This window comes from Pinus tabuliformis, chromosome 6, assembly GCF_031772625.1.
Source record: "Pinus tabuliformis cultivar Carrire ecotype Pingquan chromosome 6, CPIR1, whole genome shotgun sequence".
Lineage (NCBI taxonomy): Eukaryota > Viridiplantae > Streptophyta > Pinopsida > Pinales > Pinaceae > Pinus > Pinus tabuliformis.
This window is the reverse complement of record NC_142292.1, coordinates 887,022,797-887,045,307: the sequence shown is the minus strand read 5'-3', so window position 1 is coordinate 887,045,307 and position 22,511 is coordinate 887,022,797. Positions and strand designations below refer to the sequence as shown.

General features: G+C 38.6%; 1 pseudogene; it reads right to left on the bottom strand.

Annotated features, from left to right (window-relative positions):
• Positions 1 to 333: 333 nt before the first annotated feature.
• On the bottom strand, positions 334 to 21,723 carry LOC149261754 (purple acid phosphatase 23 pseudogene; annotated as a pseudogene).
• Positions 21,724 to 22,511: the final 788 nt, after the last annotated feature.

Sequence of the window (22,511 nt, the reverse complement as noted above, 5' to 3'; positions counted from 1 at the left end):
TCGAAAAGTGTCTTTATATCTGTGGCTATGTGTATCACTTTGTATTACAATTAAAAAGCAATTAGAAGACTATTGAACGTTTTTTATTTAGGAATTTATTAATTATGAAGACGAAGGTAAGCTAATGAAAAATTGAAATCCAAAGTGAAGATATGCATTAAATTAAAAGCATTATATTAGTGTGAGGGGTTGTTACCAATCATTGATGTGGCTATTAAAATTATTGTTAATGGAAATCCTCTACAGTGGTCGGCAACTTGTCAGGCAATATCCTCTATTTCCTTCAGAACATACTTGTCTTTGAAAGCTATTTTGCAAAACATGTCCCACGCTTCATTGGTTATGTATTTTTTTTGGACAATTTCTAGGTTCGTCTACATGCCTTGTTGCAAGTTTCTCAATGTTTCCACCATCTCCCACTGTGATATACACTAGACCACATGGGTTTAGGACATAGTTATAAAATTTGTTCATCCTCTCATATGCATGTACATGGCCTTTGAACACCAAGTCTACACCATATTCATATAGGATGTCTTCCATTTGTTTTCTCATACACTCAAATTCTTGATAATGGTTAGTGTAACTATTATACCAAGGAGAATGCCATGATGCAATCAACCAAGGAGTCAGTTCACAGTTTAAATTTTCAAGATCTTGCTTGAGCCAACCATATTGTTCACTGGATCTATTGAAATCTATATAAGATGGAAGCATGAGAAAGTGTACCCCTCCAGCATTAAAGGAATAATACAAGCTATTATTGGATCCAGTCTCTTCATTGGCAACTGTAAACTGGGCGCTATATGATGCAAATGTGAGATCTCCCGCTTGAGGTTCTATATCATGATTTCCTCCTAGAACCATCATTGGTATGCGTGACAATAATGGCTCCATAAATCTGTCCCATGCATCCCAGCGAGGTTGGTATGTCTCTCTGATATGAGTTTATAGAAAGTCACATTCATAGCATGGTACTCCTTTTTCACCTGTGGTTAGGTAGTTGTTTGCATAGACTAGATCTCCAACCATAAGAATCATGCTTAGATCATTTTCAACAAGATGATCATATGTGCTAGATGAATTGTATGTGAGGCCCAAATCACCAATAACTGCTATTCGAGTAAGATAGCTATTTGGGCCTGGAGATGGTGGTGTGACAAACTCGTGCTCTTCACTTATGGCAGATAAGGATTGGTCTCCACATCTGTAGTAGAATTTTGTGTTAGGAAGAATCCCAGTGAGACGCACTCGATGAATAATTCTAGAGGTGTAGTTGAGAAGGCCTTCGTATGGACATATTTGGTTGTAGACAAGGGACTTCCCTTTGGAAGTGAAGGTATAGTTACCAGTCTGGGTGCCATAAAAAACCTCGAACCCCAAGGACGAAGGATCCAGCGAAACTGCCTTAGGTCCAATTTGAGCATCCCCTATTATCCAAGAAACTCACATGGCATCAGTCGTGGAGAGTGCAAGATTGATATTCTATGAGAACAGAGGAGGGACTCGTTTGACGAGATGGGGATGATAAGGGGGGATATCATCGCTTCCCAAACAACACGGGTGTTGAAGTTTCTAAGTCTTACAGTTAGAAACCCTTCATGTAATTTCTAATTTATTTCTTCCTACTTGTTCTTATTAATTATCCAGTTATTTACCATGTAAATAATGAAAATAAATACAAGTACATGCTCAACACATTGCAGATCATCAACTGAAGGAAACAAAAACAAGCACACAAGTGACACCATTGTTTTTGGACTAATGTCCCTGGGAAAACCCAATGCGGGAAAACTGGTGTAGGTATATGAGGGTTTGATTTATTAAGCAATTTCAGAATACAATTTGGGTGCCAAAACCGGCTCACCCAATAGAGAAAAATCTCGGCAGTAGTACCTCTCAGTCGGAGACAGATGTTCCAATTGAAACCCCGGATAATAACTCCGGCAACTTCACGACTCCAATCTGCCTCATGAAACCCAAACGTCAGCCTCTAGGGACTGTGTCAGCCCTTTCACACCCAGTGTTTGCCCAGCGTCACTCTGGCTTGGCATGCGTCAGCCTCTAGAGGAATTGCGCAACTCCTAGCTGCCTCTGCATGAGCCCTGGCTGGCTCTACGTGAACCCCTTGCTGGTTCTGCATCCCTCTTTCTCGGCTACTGCGTTGATCCTCCCGGTGCTATCTCGCCTCTCTGCTTTTGTATTCACTGCCCCTCAGCTGCAACTCTGATCACTCTCTTGACTTCCTCAGCAAACCCAGCCCCAGAAAGTCGAAATCTTGATCAACATGATGTGTTCTCCAAGTGCCCCTCAAGCCTCCTCTTATACTTTTCTCGTTGACAAATCAACAGTCGAGATTAAGTCCCTAATCAACGGCTAATATTAGATCTGTCTTGATCCATGAATTTTGGACCATTCTAACACAGTTTGATATTAATTCACATTAATATTTTATTTTCCCTAAGTTTAGACTTAGGGACTCCATTAAAAATATTAATTATTTTAATATCTCCCAAACTCTTTATAATATGCCCAAATGCTTTCTGGGTATTGGATATCTCATGTGCCTTAGCCTCTCCACCAATTTTTGTGGCTAGAGCACATCCGATGCTACCCCAAATCAACACTCCCTCTTAGAGAGCACTGTGCTCTAGCAATACTCCTCACTGAGCATCACTCTGATCATCTGGCATTGGTCCCTATGCTGATGCTAGGCCTGCTAGCCGTCATTTGCATTGTCGCATCTCATACTACTACCCATGGCCCTGCCACTGCCACTGTTGCATCCGTACGGCAACTCCCTCTCATCCTACTGCATCGTGTTGCCCATAACACTACCACTACTAACTGTTGCACTGCAACTCAGTTACTGAGAAGTAAGTAACTGATCTCCCAAATCTGACATCTCTATCAGGCTAGAGACACCCACGAAGTTGAAACTCCCTCTATCATTAACAAGTGCTCCCACTCTGACCTCTATGCTACTTTAACCACTCCATGCATCACGTACTGTTGCCTCATGTTGTCCTGGGAATCCTGCACTATAGCTCCCTCTGTCGCTCCATCCTTATTCACCTCTACTGACATCTACCAGTATTAATATTCTTCTTCGGGGCTCCTATAGCAAGGTCTAATCCAATAGGCTAGGTACCTCGATGATCTGCCCCTCATTGCATGTAGTCCGTCTAACTACAACTCTATGTCTCCCCAGTTCTGCTCAAGTGGTGTGTGCGCCCTCATGGCACAGTCATCATTTGTCTCCACTTCCTTCTCCGCCCTTGCTGGCACAGCCTTGGTCTCGAAAGCCTCTCCCTTGCTCTTCTTCCTTAGACACTGGCTCTCATATGACCCAGTTCTCCATAGTGGAATCATTTGACCTTGGAGAGGTCCTTCTTCTTCCATTTTTCCTGCTTTCCCTCGAATTCTAGGGCAACATCCTCCTCTTCCTCCTTCTTGATTCTGATCCCCTTGACGTTGCTTCCCACCTTTCTCAGCCTTCTGATCTCTGCTTGGCGAAGAGCCACCCACATTTCCTCCCAATTTGGAAGGGTCGCCCTGCCCAGTATGCTCTGGACAAACACCTCCCAGTCTTCAGAGACTACGTTCAGGGTTGTTCTCACCATCAATTCTTGATTCAGCATGGCCCCTATGGAATTCAGCTGATCCCGGATCTCCTTCAATCGACCAAGGAAGGTATCGATATGTTCTTCCTTCTGCATCTGGTATGAATGCAACTGATTTTCTAATAACATCCTTCTCTGCACAGAAGTATGCTAGTACAATTTCTTTAGGGCCTCCCACATCTCATTTTCCATGTCCTTTTCGGAAATATGTGGTACTACATGGTCCTTGACCTCATCAAGGATGATGCTCTTGGCCCTTGCCATTTCCTCCTCGTACTTGTCATTATCAGCTAGGTCAACTGGGATCTCTATTGTCCTCAAGACGAAGTGCTTGACACGATTCATGTCTAGAACGGATAAGATTTTGGCCTTCCAGACTACGAAGTTTGAGGTTCCATCTAGTCTGTCCTGGTCTCTTACTCTGTGCACTGCCATTTCGCTGCACCTCTACTTCCCTCCTGGAAGTTCTTGGTGTGACTCCCTCCGAGCCTAGATTTCCCTCCTGGAAACCCTTTTGCCAATGTCGAGATGCCCCCACTCTAATCGTTAGTACTGTTGCACCACTAATCCAAATTTCTTGGCTAGAAATCCTCGGTAGCAACTCCCTCCTCCTTGGTCTTGCCCTATTAGGTATTGTTCTAACTACAGTACCCCACTAGCTCCACTCTGCAAGTTACCCATAGCCTCCTAAACCCCAACAAACTGAAGGTTAAAGCTCCTAGGCTCTGCGCAATCTCGACACTATTAGTATTCACACCTCCTCACCACGGGCATCAATCCTTCCTGACTTAGAAGGATGACCGGGCACTGTGTAGGTCGAAACTGCACCTCTCTGCCAATGCACTGATCCTCTTCCAGCTCAAACTTGATGATGCAGGCACTGTGTCACCCCTTTCTTGTTGCTACTCTGCTAGGAACAACTTCTGTCACTCGAGACAATTGTTTTCTACTGTTGCTACTCTGCTCGGTTGATGTCCTCAGTTCTCCTGTGATCTGCAACCACGCTCTGATACCATGTTGAAGTTTCTAAGTCTAACAGTTAGAAACTCTTCATTTACTTTTTGAAAATAAACACAAGTACATGCTCAACACATTACAGATCATCAACTGAAGGAAACAGAAATAAGCACACAAGTGACATCATTGTTTTTGGACTAATGTCCCCGGGAAAACCCAATGCGGGAAAACCGGTGAACTATCTGAGGGTTTGATTTATTAAGTAGTTTCAGAATAAAATCTGGGTGCCAAAACTAGCTCACCCAACAGAGAAAAATTTCGGCAGTAGTACCTCTCAGTCGGAGACAAATGTTCCAGTTGAAACCCCGGATAATCACTCCGGCAACTTCACAGCTCCAATATTCCCCATGAAACCCCAATGTCAACCTCTAGGGACTGCATCAGCCCTTTCTGGCCTAGTGTTTTCCCAACGTCACTCTAGCTTTGCCTGCGTTAGCCTCTTGAGGCACTTTATCAGTCCCCTGGCCCTCTGCGCCAACACTGGTCCTCCGAGGCACTACGCAACTCTTGGCTGCCTCTGTGTGAGCCCTAGTTGGCTCTGCGTGAACCCCTGGCTAGTTTTGCATCCCTCTCTCTCGACTACTGCACTGATCCTCCCAGTGATATCTCTGCCTCTTTGCTTCTGTATTCACTGCCCCTCAGCTGCAACTTTGATCACTCTCTCGACTTCCTCAACGAACCCAGCTCCAAAAAGTCGAAATCTTGATCAACACGATGTGTTCTCCAAGTGACCCTCAAGCCTCCTCTTATACTTTTCTTGTTTACAAATCAAAGACCGAGATTAAGTCTCTAATCAATGGCTAATATTAGATCTGGCTTGATCCATGCCTTTTGGACCATTCTAACACAGTTTTATATTAATTCACATTAATATTTTATTTTCCCTAAGTTTAGACTTAGGGACTACATTAAAAATATTAATTATTTTAATATCTCCCAAACTGTTTAGAATTTGCCAAAACCCTTTCTGGGTATTGGATGTCTCATGTGCCTTAACCTCTCCGCCAATTTTTATGGCTAGAGCACATCCGATGCTACCCCAAATCAACATGGGAACTCACATGGCATCGGTCGTGGAGAGCGCGAGCTTGATATTCTCTGAGAACACAAAAAGGACTCGTTTGACGAGATGGGGATGATAAGGGGGGATATCATCACTTCCCAGATGATAGGGGTTGTATTTGTAGTGAATTTTCTGGATTAATTTTTGCAATCAAATCTTCGTTCCGCGTAGAAAATACTACTTTGCTACCTCTCTCAAAGTCCATGCCCAATTCTTTCATATTGAGTCTACTACACAAATCATCTAGAATAAGAATAAATTTCTTCGTCTTTAGATGGGTAGACAACACAGTCTCCTCCTCAACATTGGAACTGCTTTTAATCTCTAACTTGATTTTCTGAGCAATATCTTGAAACTCTGAAATGGGAAACTAGGTAATTGTAACCCAAATTACAACATCGAAGACGTTACTATTCTTGAAAGTCTTGTAGATTTTTTGGAGCAATGTCATTTTTCCAACCCCACACATGCCATATATACCAATGGCGTTAATGTGGGGAGATTCAATTAGCCAAAGCTCTAGCTGCATCTGGGCAGAGGTTATCCCCGGACCTACAAACCCGAAGTCTGGTTCGTAACAGGTATGGTTGCTCCTTGTATCCTTTACAAGCGATCTTTCATTGTGTCTGGAAGCCTATTTTCCTGGTCTTGGAATTGGTTGAATATATCATGTACAAGCCTCTTCATTTGAAGTATCTCAACATGTTTGAAAAGTCGTTTGTTTACATCCAAGCGAATCACATCGTATATATGTTGACTAAGTTGAGCAATAATACTGCTCTTTATTTTATTGGCCATGGTTTCTTATCAGAGTAGTAAAAGACAGAAAAAAACTAAATGTAATCCATGCATAAGTAACATGCATAGTTCATAGCCTTCTACAAGACTGGATTTGTCATAGTAGGTTTTGCTACACACCACATATTGCAATTTGATTTTGCTCTAGCTTTGACTTCAACATCACTCTGCAGACAATTGGCAGAGCAAGAGAGTCCATTTCCAAATACTGAAACAACTCATTGACCACAATGGGTTGCAATGGCATTTCATCTCCACACATATGGCCATCCCAAGAGAGATCAAGTTTATTTTTTGAATGTTGGTCGGGATCAGGCGCCAAAGGTAAGGTGGTGTCTCCACAAGTAAAATAATAAAAGAGCTAGGTTTACAACAACTTGGTTATATACTATCGGTAAGTTAGGTTTATTCAACCAGGACAAGTTGAAGAGAAGGTGGGGTTGGCCAAGATCGAGCCACTCTGTCCAAGGAGATAAGTACATTATGTTACTTCGAAGGCCATATATCAGAGACCTTCCTTTTTCATCTGGTTTCAAGAAAGAAATAATTACATATATAAATATCTCTATCCTCTTTATAGATGCCCCCTATGCTGGTATGGGTGAAATATTTTCAGCCCTCTCTTTCCCTTCATTAAAGAAAACTGCCTTTGATATGAGATCAAGGCCTGCCCAATTCAACTTTGTACTGCTCATGGGGAGCTGTTGGTGCTATTTTCTCTGCTCCTTCCTTTGCTAGTGAATCTGCTCGAACTCCAATCTAGACTATACTGAATCTACCCGAACCGTTCTCGCAAGACTTTTTGCATTGGCAAGGACTTGCTGCTTGGCAGCCCTCCTTGTTTATATGATAGATGTAGGTTTATATATGTGTGTGTGTGTGTGTGTGTGTATAAGGTTGGAATCATATATATATAGAAAATATCATATATAGATTAGTATAACCTTAGATATTGTTTGTGATATTTGAAATTTTTATTTAATAGAAATTTGGATTAAAAGCTTAAGATATACATATATATATATATCAAGATTTTGTTTCTAATGTTTGGACAAGGAATGTGTAGGTTTCAACTTAGCATGGGAGGAACATTGATATTTCATGGCAGATTTTGTAGAAATGCAAGCATTTAAAAGGGAAAATGACATTAAATTTATTAAAGTTAATATTTTGGATTCTATCTTCTGTTTCTAGAAAACATGTTTACGTTAAATATATATTTTATGACCTACTGTTTTATATAGTGGGAAAATTTTAATGGGTCTCACCTAAAGTAAAAATTGAATTTCATTTAATATACGTGAGATAATATAATGAAGAGAATATTATGAAAGGGTGGGCTATCTTTTAGTTTAGTTTATTAGAATGTTTAATATTAGAGAATTAATTATTATTTTTTATTTTAATGCAGAAATATTATTCAAAGGATTTTTAACATGGAGAATTCGAGCGAGAATTCAATTAAATGATGAATATGTATTATAGCTAATCAAAAAAATAATTATCAATGTAATTTTGTTTGGAAGTTACAAGAACTAAAAATGAAACGAACTTCTAGACATTTTAAAAAACATGTAAGGGTTTATTTCAAAAGTGTTTTTGAACGGATTGAAGGATGGTGGTGCATCAGAGATGAAGATTTATTCATTTTAAATCATCATGTACTTGCCACAGTGGTGGTGTTCATTATGACTGTGAGGTTTTTATTTAATAATATTTATGTCTTTATTTCTTTTCTTTTTGTGCATTTTCATGTGAGGTATTATTTACTACTTCATTGTGCAAGTTATTGATATAACATGATTATTCAATAATATTACATGCAATAATGATTTAAATATTTAAATACTTGTTCTTTAAAGTTTTTAAAAATACATTTGAATTTATTTGTTGCAAAATATACTCTAACAATACATGTTATTTAGGGTTTTATATGCACATAAATTTAAATTCCATAAAACCAATCCTCCTAATTTATTTTTCATATTTCATTTCTTTATTTTACTAGTAATATATGATGATTAGCAATGCTTTGACATGCTCAGATTGATTTATCTCTCACATATTAAAATTGGTTTAGGTTTTCCTCCAATATTTACTATTTAGAAAAATTAAATCAAATAATTTAATTGTTTTTTTGCACGATGAATAATAATAACACTTGATGTCATATTATTTCAACTACAACATTTCTATTAAGTGCATTTAAACTAGTTTTTCCTAATTTCTGTCTTTTCATTTTATTTTTATTTTTAATTTTTACTAACCTTTATGTTTTGTGAGAAATATGGTATATTAATTTAAAACTAATATAGTCATAATGATATTTTATTTTTAATAAGTTTTCACAAGTTATATGCTTACCACCTCTATTTCCTAAAAATCATTATTTATTTAAAATACTCTTTATTCAATATTCTAGACTACTTATTTGTTAATTAGAAAAACTATTTAATTTACATTATTCTACAACAACTATTCAATTTTGATTATCACCAGGGATTACCCCCTGTGGTGAAAGGGAGACCAGCCCTTATCACCTAGAGGAGGAGGATCTAGGATCCTTAATGATGTGGTCTTAGGGTGTCCTCAGTTACTAGGACAATTTGAGTATTAACACCAACAACACCATGATGACACAAACTATGTAATCACCACCACGATGCATGTCTAGCCTATTATGCATGCATCACCATATACATTTAGCCCATCCAATCCAAGTATTGAAACAAGCTTTGATACCACCCTGTAACCACCCCCTCCCACATTTATCCAATTTCACTAGTCTATCAGGGTAAACATGAGACGAAGAGTTCCTATGACCTGACGCAACCTCCAATCTTTAGTTATGGAAGTGGGGCCAACAATCGAGACTTACTGACCACAAATTAACACCCTACATGGCTTACAAGACACTAAGGGGCCAAAGAACCACCCCAAGTGACCAAACCCTGAGGTGGATAGCTTTTTCAGTGACCTGGGCCCACAACTACATGCACAAGCCTACAAGGGTGTGGTTATGACCCTCCATCCACACGCACAAGCCTGTAAGAGTGTAGTTATAGCCCAAAGTCCTCAGTTCATAGGGTGTGGTCCTGAGATCCGAGCCATAATTCCAGGTCAGCCTCCAGACCATTGTCAAGAACTTCTTGAGACTTTCCAGAATGATAAATGACTTAATGACAATGTTATTCTTAATAAACTTAAACAAGAACTTGACCTAACTAGGCCTAACCATGACATTCATTTCGTCAAACATAAGGTGAACATGTAAGCTACAAGTCATGAATATCTATCTGATTATGAGAGTCTAAAACTTACCTGAGAATCACCAATAAGGTCTAATTCCCTCTCACAATAACTGCAATAACACTTGTTAGACCATGCATCAATGACCAACAAATACTTATCAAAACCTGAACAAGTCATAGTTAGAGTACATTACAAATCCATGTTTATAACAAAATTAATAAACATGATATAAAAATCATAAAATCATCATAATAACAAGTAAAAGTGCTCATAAATTACAATAGGAAAATAACTCTTATCAACCTATGCAAAATCCAACCAAGTCGGGGACTTCCATGTACCACCCGACCATAGATTGGGCTGAACTAAATATTTCTTTCAACCAATCATATTCATGCCATATTCCAAACATGAATGTGCAATCTCAAAACATAAACAACCAAGGCTTCCTAGAGATTAACCCACCTCAACCCTCAAGCTACCGCGATCTCACCAAAACTAGTCAAGAGATCACAAGCCCAGAACAAGCTTGGATGTGAGCTCTTTTATTTACATTATGTATGTAAGCATATTTTGATTCTTTGATATTAATGAAATGAAGTTTAATTTCTATTGCATCTTTGTGTTTATGTTTATATCTGTATTTTGTTGTGTTCCTGCATAATTCCATATCAATATGCCTCATAGTTTCTTCACCATTATCTTGAGGAATTTTCCTACCTCCACCCACCTATTGAGGGCTTCCTAAATGATCTGAATTGGATCCTAAACACTCTCTAAGTTTTCATAAACCCTTTCAAATTATGCCAAACAGAGTCAAGTCTTAGAAAGATCACGCTATCAGAAGGAATCCTCATGAAGGATGCAATTGTGATCAGCACGGAGCAATGAGGACCCTCGGTCGAGTGCGCAGACCGTCGACACATGGTAACGCGGACTAGCACAAATTAGCAAAACTGAAGGCCAAATCAAGAAACGGGGGTGTTTTCTGATACATGATTAGTGCTAAAGCACTAATCGTGTATCGCAAGGCATCCCCCTCAATGAAAGAAAGCCCCGAAGCGCTCAGACCCGAAATGACCATGAAATGTGGAAAAGTATTGCATTCGGTTCCGTAGCGTAAGATTCCACAGACTGACAGGATATCGAAAGGCCTCGAGGCGGTAAGCAGTTTTGAGTGAGTCCCACCCGATGCCACACATCGAGTGACACGTGTCCGGCGGATGAGAGAGAAAACCGCCCGCATTGGACAGGTAAACGTCAGGCAACTTGCCTGCCCGATATGAACAACGACCGTAGGATTTGGAGGGCCCAGATCAACGGCACAGGCGCGTCCCAATAAATGACCGGATTTGACAAGTCAAAAAGCAATATTACATGGGATTTGAAGTCTGACGTGGACGACGAGTTGGCAGGAGATTCGTGTTTCGCGAGCATCTTGAAGCAAACGGAAATAACGACCGTTCAAACGTGTCCAAGGAACCTGACACACTCACCCGTTGTAGAATAGGTGGCCACCTCCCTGTGAAGCATTACACAGTGATGATGACGCAGAACAGGAGAGCTCGAACGAACAGAGGCAGGGAAACTAGAACACTGGGAAGTGGAAACGAACCGACAGAAAGAAGACTGGCTTTAAAGCCATGAACTGACAAAAGCAGAGGAGACACAGAGACAACACAGAGAGGAGTTAGTTAGACGAAGAAAGCTAAGAGCAAAGAACAAAGAGAAAAAGCCGAGCTGACTTGAAGGCAACATCGAGCCAGAGAGAGCCAGAGAGTCTGTGCACTCCAGAGAAAGCTTGAGAGGTTCAAGTGAGCTCCTTGGCATAGGCCTGTCATGTATGAGTTTCAGATTGGGCTCATACTACCATGACCAGTAAAGGTCAAGTACCAGTAAGGAGAGTCTGTGTACTCCAATCATACTGATTCATATCTGTTGAGTGAGACTCAAATTGAGCTCATTGTTGTAAAAACTCTGCTTTGAAAACATAATAGAGAGGCCACCAATGAAAGCTGTACTAGGAGACGTAGCCCATAAGCATTGGGTGAACTCCTTATTAAACTTGTTGTATTACATGTTTTCCTGTTATGTTTTCTCTAACTGCCTCAGTGTCTATGTATTTTTCAATCTTATCGATCCATTGCATAAAGTAGCATAGGCACATCCATGCACATGAGTCTGTAATACCTTTAATTCTTTGTCCTGGATAAATTCCAGATCACTAAAGATTAAACCACTTCCACCCCCAACCCTTGGGAATTTTCCTGAGACCACATCACCTTATTCCAAAACCTTATGGCAATCCAAAGCTCAACTAGAAAAGAATCCCATCACAACATGACTATCAGGAAATGGAAAGGCAAGGTTGAAACCATTGTTAAACAAGGAAAAACCCATGCCAATGACAACAAAAGAACCAAATAAACAAATGCATGTTCCATGCATTCACACCTCAACTAGGAAATCACACATGTAACCTGTTATCTGCAAAATCCTCCTATTGAAGCTGCTTGATCCAACCTTCCTTGCTTGTCCTTTGCTTTCCTTGTCTTTCCTTGTTTGCTTTCTCCTCTTGGTGCCCTTATCTCTCTGAAACTAATTCTAAAGCCAAACTAACAAAAGCTAAAGCAACAAAATCTCAACTAAAAAAAGTTGTGAATTGATCCTCATAAGCCTTTTTATAATTGAGGCCTCTATTTTCTCCATTTTTCTCTATTTTTCTTTCAATTTCCCTCTCATGCAAATATGTGACCCTTCATCTCCCTTTTCTCCTATTTTCCTTTATTTTCATAAACAAGTGCCAATTAATGCCTCTTTTCCTTTGTCAATTCATTTGCCAATTTCCTTAGCTATAATAAATTGAAAGTGACACCCACTAGGATGTTTTGCCTAAAATTTAGCTTGGAATATGTGTTCCATGACCTTGGTCTTATTCTTTTGTCTTTATTGACTTTATTACATGAACTTTTAACCTGGGGTTGTTGCAAAGGGGCTAGCCATGTGATCATGATGAAGAAGACTCTAGAATTGTAAATATTGTAACTCTAGGTAAGAGTTAAAGGAGTCAAATCTAACCACTAGTTATAAAGTTGTGTTATTACCAAAACACTGGGAGGAAAAGGGGTTCCATTTGATTGGAGTGAATTTTATTCCATAGATGAGCAGAGTAACCAAGAGTGGATAGGGAGAGAGAAACAATAGATTATATATGCATTATAGAAGCCCACGGACCACATACCTCACTTCTTTGTAGTTGAATTTATTTTTCATGAAGAGAAAGAGAGCAAAGTAGCCTCACATTCAAGCTAGGTTTTCTCTCGAAAGGGTTTCCCATGGCCGTTTCTTGTGTTGTTATGGTTGTGAGTGATTTTATTTTTGTGTGATATATATTTTCCACATTTTAAATATTGAATGCATGAAACTGTAACTCAATAAATCTAGAAGTCTAAGGAAAAATAATTCACATAATATAGATTTTGGATTTTTAAGTATAATTTTATTATATCCTTGTGATAAATTGTCCATTAGAATATCCAAGGTAGTTTATAGACCATATTGGTATAAGAACATGTTTATTTTGGTATATTTTGACGATTTTTAGGGGATCTATATTGACTATGCGAAAAGTCATAAAACCCCAGCCATGGCTGACAAATATGTCAATAACCCATTTTATTATATCCTTGTGATAAATTGTTCATTAGAATATCCAAGGTAGTTTATAGACCATATTGGTATAAGAACATGTTTATTTTGGTATATTTTGACGATTTTTAGGGGATCTATATCGACTATGCGAAAAGTCATAAAACCCCAGCCATGGCTGACAAATATGTCAATAACCCTCATGAGTCATACAGGAGAGGTTTTCATAGTTGGAAGCACAAGTCATAGATATAAACATTAATGCAGCCCATTTCATGGTGGCTTTGACCAATAAACTTAGGTTATTTGAAGAAGATAGAGGTTTTGATGCAGAGGTCAGATTGGAGGGGAAATCAGTAAATTAGGAAGAACCAGAGAGGGAATCTAAGAAAAAAACCTATAAAAAGACCGACCTAGTATTAGTGTTGTGAATCATTCACAATCTCTGTTCAAAATCAAAGCAAAGGTCGACATCAAGCCATATAAAGGTGATATTGACACTCTGAAGCTAAATCATTAGTTATAGAAATTAGAAGTTTCATTTAATGTTCATCATATAGAGAAAGAATATAAGATTTTGTTTACTCAGCTAAAATTACAGGGTCATGCCCTGACCTGGTGGGAAATCCACATACAGACCTTGAGGTTGGAACAAGATCCTATAGTGAATAAGTGGGAGTATTTCAAAGCCCTCATATAGTCACAATTTTACCCTATCAGGTATGTAGAGGACCGATGGATATGGCAACCTTACCTTAGGCATAAGTAGGGGCAGAATGTAGAAAGTACATTATCGAATTTAGAAAGATGGCAATAATGTTGGGTATCTCCCCAATGAACCTAGGAATATTCCTCAAGTATAAATAGGGGGTATACATAGGTATTTTTGGAAGCAAGTGATGTTGTTAAAACTTAGATCAGTGAACAAGGCTTGTGTACATGAATAATACCTAGAGAACATAGACTAGAAGAAATGACAATCAAGTAGGTTGAATCACAAGGAGCATCTTGATGCTTCTATGGAGGGGAAGAAGAAGTGGAAAGGGGGTAAAGATAAAATTACAAAAACCACCACCCGTTAGTGAAAAGATCCCAACAACCACTGCAACCACTATGACATTGGCATTCATATAGAGGAGAAGTGTTGGAAGTTGCATCCAAAGCTTAACCTGAAGAATAAAAAGAAAGATGTAAAGAAGAAGAACTTCATGGCCACTAATTCAAGAAACCAGGTTGAAAGTAGCTTAGATGTGGTGAGAAGATTTTTTGTACATTAGTGCATAAGGAGGTGAATTTGAGTATCCTTCAACAATAGGGAGAGAACAAAAATACCATACTCTTCCATATAAAGATATAGGTCAAGAAGACAAAGATTAATGCTTTGTTCAACTTAAAATAATAGGAAAATCTCATTGGAACAACGCTCGTCAAAAAATTGTGATTGGAAGTTTGTGATCATCTAGGCCCATATCCATTAGGTTGGATGAATAAGGATGCGCATAAATCAAGGTAAGTAAACAATGCAATATTATGTTTGCTTCTAGTGTTGATTTTATTGATGAAGTAGAACTAGATATAGTTCCCTTTGACGTATGTGGAGTATTGTTTAGAAGTCCTTATATGCACATGTGGGATGCAATATTCATGCAGAGAGCCAACCAGTACCGCCTCATCAATGATGGAAAATCCTTCACCATCAACACACACAAGGGAAATTCCAAAATTTTGTTGGTAAGTGCCAACCAAGCCAAAAATATCATCAGTTATAGCAAGAAGTATGTTTTATTTCTTTTAAGTGAAAATAACTTTGTAGAAGAGTTAGTGAGAGCAAACTCATCCCTGGAGGGGTATACTAAGAAACAAGAAAAACAACTAGAATAGTTTCTACATACATACAAGGATGTATTCTGGGAGCTTAAAGGGGTACCGGCCAAGAGGGAAGTGGAGCATGAGATCCAACTACTATGATACTCCCCATATCCAAACATTGGGTTGTAGAGGAAATTCATTATAGAAGCAAGTGAGGTGAAGAAGCAGTTGCAACAACTACTAGAACAGGGGGTCATTCGACCGAGTACCTTACCATGTGAACCACCCATCATCATTGTGCTCAAGAAGAATGGGATTTGGTGGATGTGTATTAATTACAATGTGTTGAACAAAATTACGCTAAAGAACGTGTACCCCTGCCTAGGATACATGACATGTTGGATCAATTGCAACAAGCCAAATACTTCACCAAGCTAAACTTAATATTTGGATATCACCATGTTCAGGTCAAAGAAGAATATAATTAAAATTCATCCTTCAAAACCAAACAAGGTTTATATGAGTGGTTACTCGTGTTGTTTGGTTTATGTAATGCACCAACTATGCTTATAAGGTTAATGAATGATATACTATGCCCTTTTATAGATTCATTTGTTCTTGTTTATTTAGATGATATGTTGGTATATATTACTACTTGGCAAGAGCACATATCACATTTGATGTAGGTGCTAAACATATTAAAGAAGCATGATCAAATCTCAAGAAGTGTGAGTTTGCATAACAATATTTGGTGTATCTGAGGTATGTGATAAGTGGAGGAAAGTTGAAGATAAATTATTCCAATATGGAGGCCATATTGAAGTGGCTAGTGCCTACTAATGTTTAAGAGGTTAGGAGTTTATGTGGGGAAACACAATACTTTAGGAAATTTGTAGTCTCATTTTCAGGAGTAGTAGCACCACTCTGCACCATAACAATGAGTGGCAAGATTTTTTGGTAAGGAAATGTTCAGCAGATGGCCTTTGAGGACTTAAAGAAGAAAAGCATTCAAGCACTAGTTTTGGCCTTATTGAACTTGTAGAAACCCTTAGAAGTGGAGATAGATGTGAGTGGGTATGCTATGGGAGTGGTCTTGTTGTAGGGAGGAAGGCCTATATGTTATCATTCTCAAGTATTTATGAGGTAGTTCTTAACTACCTACTTATGACCAAGAGCTCTATGCCCTGGTGAAACTTAGGAAGAAATGGAAACACTATCTGACGGTAAAGGAGATAGTAATCCACGTATATCATCGGCCACTACAGTATTTGCAGGCCTAGAGTAAACTACAACAAACCACGAATTACAAGTGGATGGGGTTTTTACAATAGTTTCATTTAGTAATCAAGTATAAGAAGGGAAACACAAACAAGTTGGATGGTATGATTTCATGACCACCCACATCAAAGATCACAACCTTGGGAACTCTAATGCACATGGAGCCATTTGTAACCACCTCACCCCATATTTACCCACTTTAACCTGCTCACCAAGGTAAACACGAGATAGAAGTTACTATGCGAGACCCAATTTCCAAGATGCACTTATGGAAAATTGGGTCCACATGTCCAAAGCGGACTACAAACACTCAATGACACATGATCACACTATTATTAGTCTAACTTGACCCAACATTATTTATTTTCAATTTCATTTCCCTAAATTTAACAAAACTTTCTATTTTTGGCAATTTTTTGGGTTTTAAAATTTTGAGGGCCTAAACGACATTTTCAAGGAAAACGAAGAGACTGGAAAAGTTACTGATTGTACTTTTTACTCAACCTCCTCGTGGATATCTTCGAAACAAGGAATGATGATAGCCAAATGAAGATTATATGCCAAAGTTACAAGCCTGGGAAGTTGGAGGTCCAAATTACTCATTTATACAAACATTTTGTGTACATATTACATGTAGGTTATAAATACATATATGTTCACTAATTCATTAAGCTCACCATGGAATCATGAAGAAATCTCTATGCCCTCTCGACATAGCTACAACAACACTTATTAGTCCATACATTCATCAACCAATCAATAACTAAACAATTCATTACAAGAGCCACAAATGCTACACCTCATATAATCAACATATAACCAAAAAAATAACCAACATAGGAATCATGGAAACTCAACTATAATATCACCAATACAATCACCACAAGTATACGTGAATCACAATAGAAGAATAACTCTTATTAATATATGAAAATACCATCCAAGTCGGGGACTTCCATGTACCACCCTACCATAGATTGGGTTGAACCAAATCTCTCTTTCAACCAATCACCCCCACGCCATATTCTAAGCATGAATGTGGGATCTCATGGAATAAACTAAGAAAAAACCAAACCAAGGCTATAGATCCCAAACCACCTCAATCCTCAACCACAATGATTCCACCTCTACAGTCAGACATCACTAATATGAACCATATCGATATTTACCTAAGTTGTCGAGGGCTCTAGGAACTAGTAACTTAACCCGCAACCTTACAAGGCTCTAGAGAATTTATCCAACCCGGCTCTAGGGACTAGTAACTCAACCCACCAAGGGCTCCAGAGCATTTTTCCCAACCTAGGCTCTAGGACTAGTAACTCAACCCAAGTTGTTCAAGGGCTTCGAGAGCATTTGTTCCAACCCACAACCATAAGAAACATGAGCACCAATTAGAAAACAATCAAGTGGAAATAAAAACCCACAACACCATGACTATCCAGGAAATGGAAAGGCAAGGCTAAAACAACAATCTTATGTGCCAATGACAACACATAATCAGAAAATCACATGCATATATCATGCATCATAAATCGGCAAGGAAATCATTCGTGCAACCTATTACCTGCAAATCAATCCAATTGTAGTCGTTGATCCAATTGTTCCCTTGTGCTTTCCTACTTTCCTTTTCTTTCTTTCTCCAATCCAAGTGAATGGTAAAGTGCTCCAAGCATGCTCAAATAATGCTCTAGATTTCTCTAAGTGTGCAAAAGTATGAGAGAATGGAAGAGAGCTCCAAAACTAAAATGACAAAAAAGGTTGTGAACTAATCCTCATAAGCCTTTTTATCATTGAGACCTCTATTTTCTTCATTTTCCTTCATTTTTCCTTCAATTTCCCTCTCATGCAAATTTGTGTCTCTTCGCCTTCCTTTTCTCCTATTATTTTATAAACAAAATGTCAATTATTGCCACTTTGCCTTTGCCAATTTGCATAGCCATAAATTAATCACAAGTAGTACCCATCACTATTTTTTCCCAATATTAAGCTTGGAATACGTGTCCCATGACCTTGGTCTTATTTTATTTACATAGAAAATCAACTAGGGGTTGTTACAAATCCATCCCCCTTGGGGGAACACCGTCCTCAGTGTTCTATGACACCTATTACCAGCAAACCACTTAAAACAACACATACTACCCATGGATCTTCATAACATAGCTCGATGCAGTATTTACAATGATCAACTACTACAAACCATGACCAACATAACAAAAATGACAATCATACCGCTTATTCTAGCTTTATAACACAACTCATTGTGGAATTTACAACAACATCCATATACATATACATATAAAAATTCATTTGCTTAAACCAACAAATAATGAAGGATATAAATCCCACATCTGGTCCTCCATCTCCCATGTAGCTTCATCAGGCCCAAAGTGCTTCCATTGCACTTTAACCTGCTCGATTGCTCTGTTTCGAAGCATGAGTTTTTTCCGCTGCAATATGCATTGTGGTTATGGCTAGAATTCTTCCTCTAGTTCCATTTGCAATATAGACCAGTCAATCACATGATCAACATCCTAAACATACTTCTTAAGCAATGAAACGTGGAAAACATTATGGACTTTCACTGTCAGAGGCAGTGCAAGTCTATAGGACACTGGTCCACTACTCTTAAGGATCTCAAAAGTCCCGCAATACTGAGGTGCCAATTTGACATGTGACCCAATCCTCAAGGAGCTCTTCTTGGGATTGATGCGTAAGTACACATGTTCCCCAACCTGAAACTCCTTAAATACCTTGTGTTCATCTGCATAACTCTTATACATGTTTTGTGTTTCCTTTAAATTCCTTTTGATAACCTACATTTCCTATTCTATCTCAGCCGAAAGATCGAGTCCAATGAATGTCTAGTTCACTAGATCACTCGAGTTGATAGAGTATTACAACTCCGCCCATAAAGTGCCTCAAATGGACTCATCTTCAAGGATTCTTGATACCCATTATTATAAGTAAACTCAACCAATGGAAGATACTATTCCCAATTTATTTGTTGATGCATGTTGTACATCCTCAACATATCCTCAAGAATATTGTTAACCCTCTATGTCTTCCCATCTATTTGCGGATGATAAGTTGTACCGAAAACCAATTTTGTCCCCAAAACTACAAACAACTCCTTCCAAAACCTGGAAGTGAACTTGGCATCTTTGTCTAATATGATCTTCTTAGGAACACCATGCAACCTTACTATCTCCCTGATGAAAATATAAGCTACCTCGCTAGCTAAATTTGTAGACTTAACTACAGTGAAGTGAGCTACGTTACTTAACTTGTCAACCACAACCATAATAAAATCATGATGTTTCGATGTCCTCGGAAAATCTGGAATGAAATCCATGGAAATGACCTCCCATTTCCACTCTCGAATCAGAATCAGCTATAATAGACCACCTATATGCTTACACTCTTATTTTACCTTCTAACAGTGCAAACATCTCACAACAAACTCAACCATCTCTTTCTTCAAGTTCGACCAATAATAAAATTTATTAATTGTTGTCAATGTCTTCTGATATCCAGGGTGACCTGAATACGACTTGACATGTAACTCCCTCAATATAAGCTTCTTGATCTCATTGTTGTCCAACACATAAATCTGATTCCTGAATCTGACCAAGCCATATGTCGTGAGGTGATACTCCTCATCCCTATCACCTTCACCCTATTGTTGTAACTTTTACTTCAGCTACTAATACCTATCATCATGTTGCCCTGCCTGCAAGATCCACTCCTATAAATCTGTCTCATAAGAACTCATTGCCGCAATATGATTCACCTGCACTCTTCTACTAAGAGCATCTACAAACATGTTCTCCTTGCCCTTAATATACCTAATCTCAAGGTCAAACTCATTGACAGTAGCCGACCATAGACCTTGCTTGGCATTCAGATTAGGTCGGTCAAACAAATACCTCAGCCCACTGTGGTCACTCATCAAGACAAACCTCTTACCAAGAAAATAATGTATCCACATCTTCAACGCATTAATGATAATTGCCAACTCGAGATCGTGAGTCACAAAGTTTTTCTCATGCTCATTCAACTTCCTTGACTCATAGCATACCACTTTTCCTTCCTACATCAAGACTCCACCAAGTACACTCTTCCAAGAATTTTTACATACCACAAACACTTTGCCAGGATCTGTAATCTTCAAAATCAAACCATTTGTAAGAAAGCGCTTCAACTACTCGAAACTAGTTGCATACTCCTCAATCCATTCAAACTTCTTCCATTTTCACTACAAAGATGTAATAAGATAGGCAATCCATGAGAATTTCATGATGAACCTCCTGTAGTAACTTGTTAATCACATGAATGATCTGACCTCACCCACAATCCTAGGAGCTTCCCATTCCATGATAGCTTTGATCTTTTCTGCGTCCACTGCTATACCTTGGAAAAAACATGTCCTAAGTAATGAACTTATGTCTGAAAGAAACTGCACTTACTAAGCTTGGCACACAATTGATGCTCTCTCAACAATCTTAACATTTTTGCCTTGAGTTCTACATGCTCTTCCTCATTCTTAGAATATATCAGTATGTCATCAATGAATACTATCACAAAATTGTCCAGATAAGGACACAACACACTATTAGTCAAATACATGAAAGTAGCTGGAGCATTAGTAAGACCAAAAGGAAATACGACAAAATCATAACCCATACCAGGTATGAAATGCGATTTTGTAGATGTCCTCTTCTTTGATGCATACCTAATAATATCCTGATCTCAAGTACTCAATATTCGAGAACATTGATGTTCCTTCAAATGATCAAAAATATCATCAATCTATGGCAAAGGATACCTGTTATTGATTTCCACCTTGTTCAATTTCCTATAATCATTGCACAACCTGAGAGTAACATCCTTCTTCTTCACAAACAACATTGGTGCACCCCAAGGCAACACACTTGGCTTTATGTATCCCTTATTAAGCATTTCCTTAAGTTGCAACTTCAATTCGACCAACTATGGAGTGCTCATCTTGTATGGTGCCTTCGATGTTGGTGTTTCTCTCGGCGTCAATTCAATAGAAACGTCCACTTTCCTGTGAGGAGGCAACTCTAGAATCTCTGTAGGGAACAGATCCCGAAACTACTGCAATATCATATACCTCTTCAAAAATTCATCATCCTCAACATCCTTTCCTTTGTCACTGGAAATATGAGCTACAAAAAATGCACATCCTTTCTTGCTACTGCTCTTTTCCTGCATAGTTGTAACTATTCTCATTGATGTGGGCTTCTTCTTTCCTTTTAATATTCTCCCTTCTCCATCGTAATCCAAGTACTCAATAGTTTTATCATAGTAGTCCACTTTAGTCCTATGAAGGTACAACCAATCCATGCACAAAATCATTTTCTATGATCCCAATGGAAGCACATTCATATGTGTTAATGTAGGCATACCATTCAACTCAAATGCACAAGATCTCAACCAATGATGAACTCTCTTCTTGGTCCCTGTAGCCAACTGCACCAACCAAGATTCTGCATGCACTTCTTTATTCAAGCCACACTTATTCACTAGGTTAGGACTAACAAAACTATAATTAGATCCAATAGCAATCAAAATAGAAACAACTTGATCACAAAGCTTACCTTCCATCTCGATAATAGATGCTTGATGATCAACCTACCTATCATCCAATGTTGCATAAATCTATGGAATACTTTGTCCAACATTCCCAATTTTTTGTGCCTCCTGAGCACTGTAAATATAAGGTCTTCCACCCTAGTGTTTTGGACAATCTCTTTTGTGATGATCTTTGACACGAGTCCAACACTGCAAAGGCTTCCTGTCATCACCCTTGTTCTCCTACTCATACTGAAACCTTTGTCCTCTGTCAACTGTATTGAATTTCTTGTACGACATTGTAATATCCTTGTTACCTGTATCCTATGGTCTTCCTCACTTCTTACCCCAATTTCCCTTAGTATTTTCATTATATTTTCAACCCTACTTGGGCTTTTACTTACGCCTACACTTCTCATAACAATGCT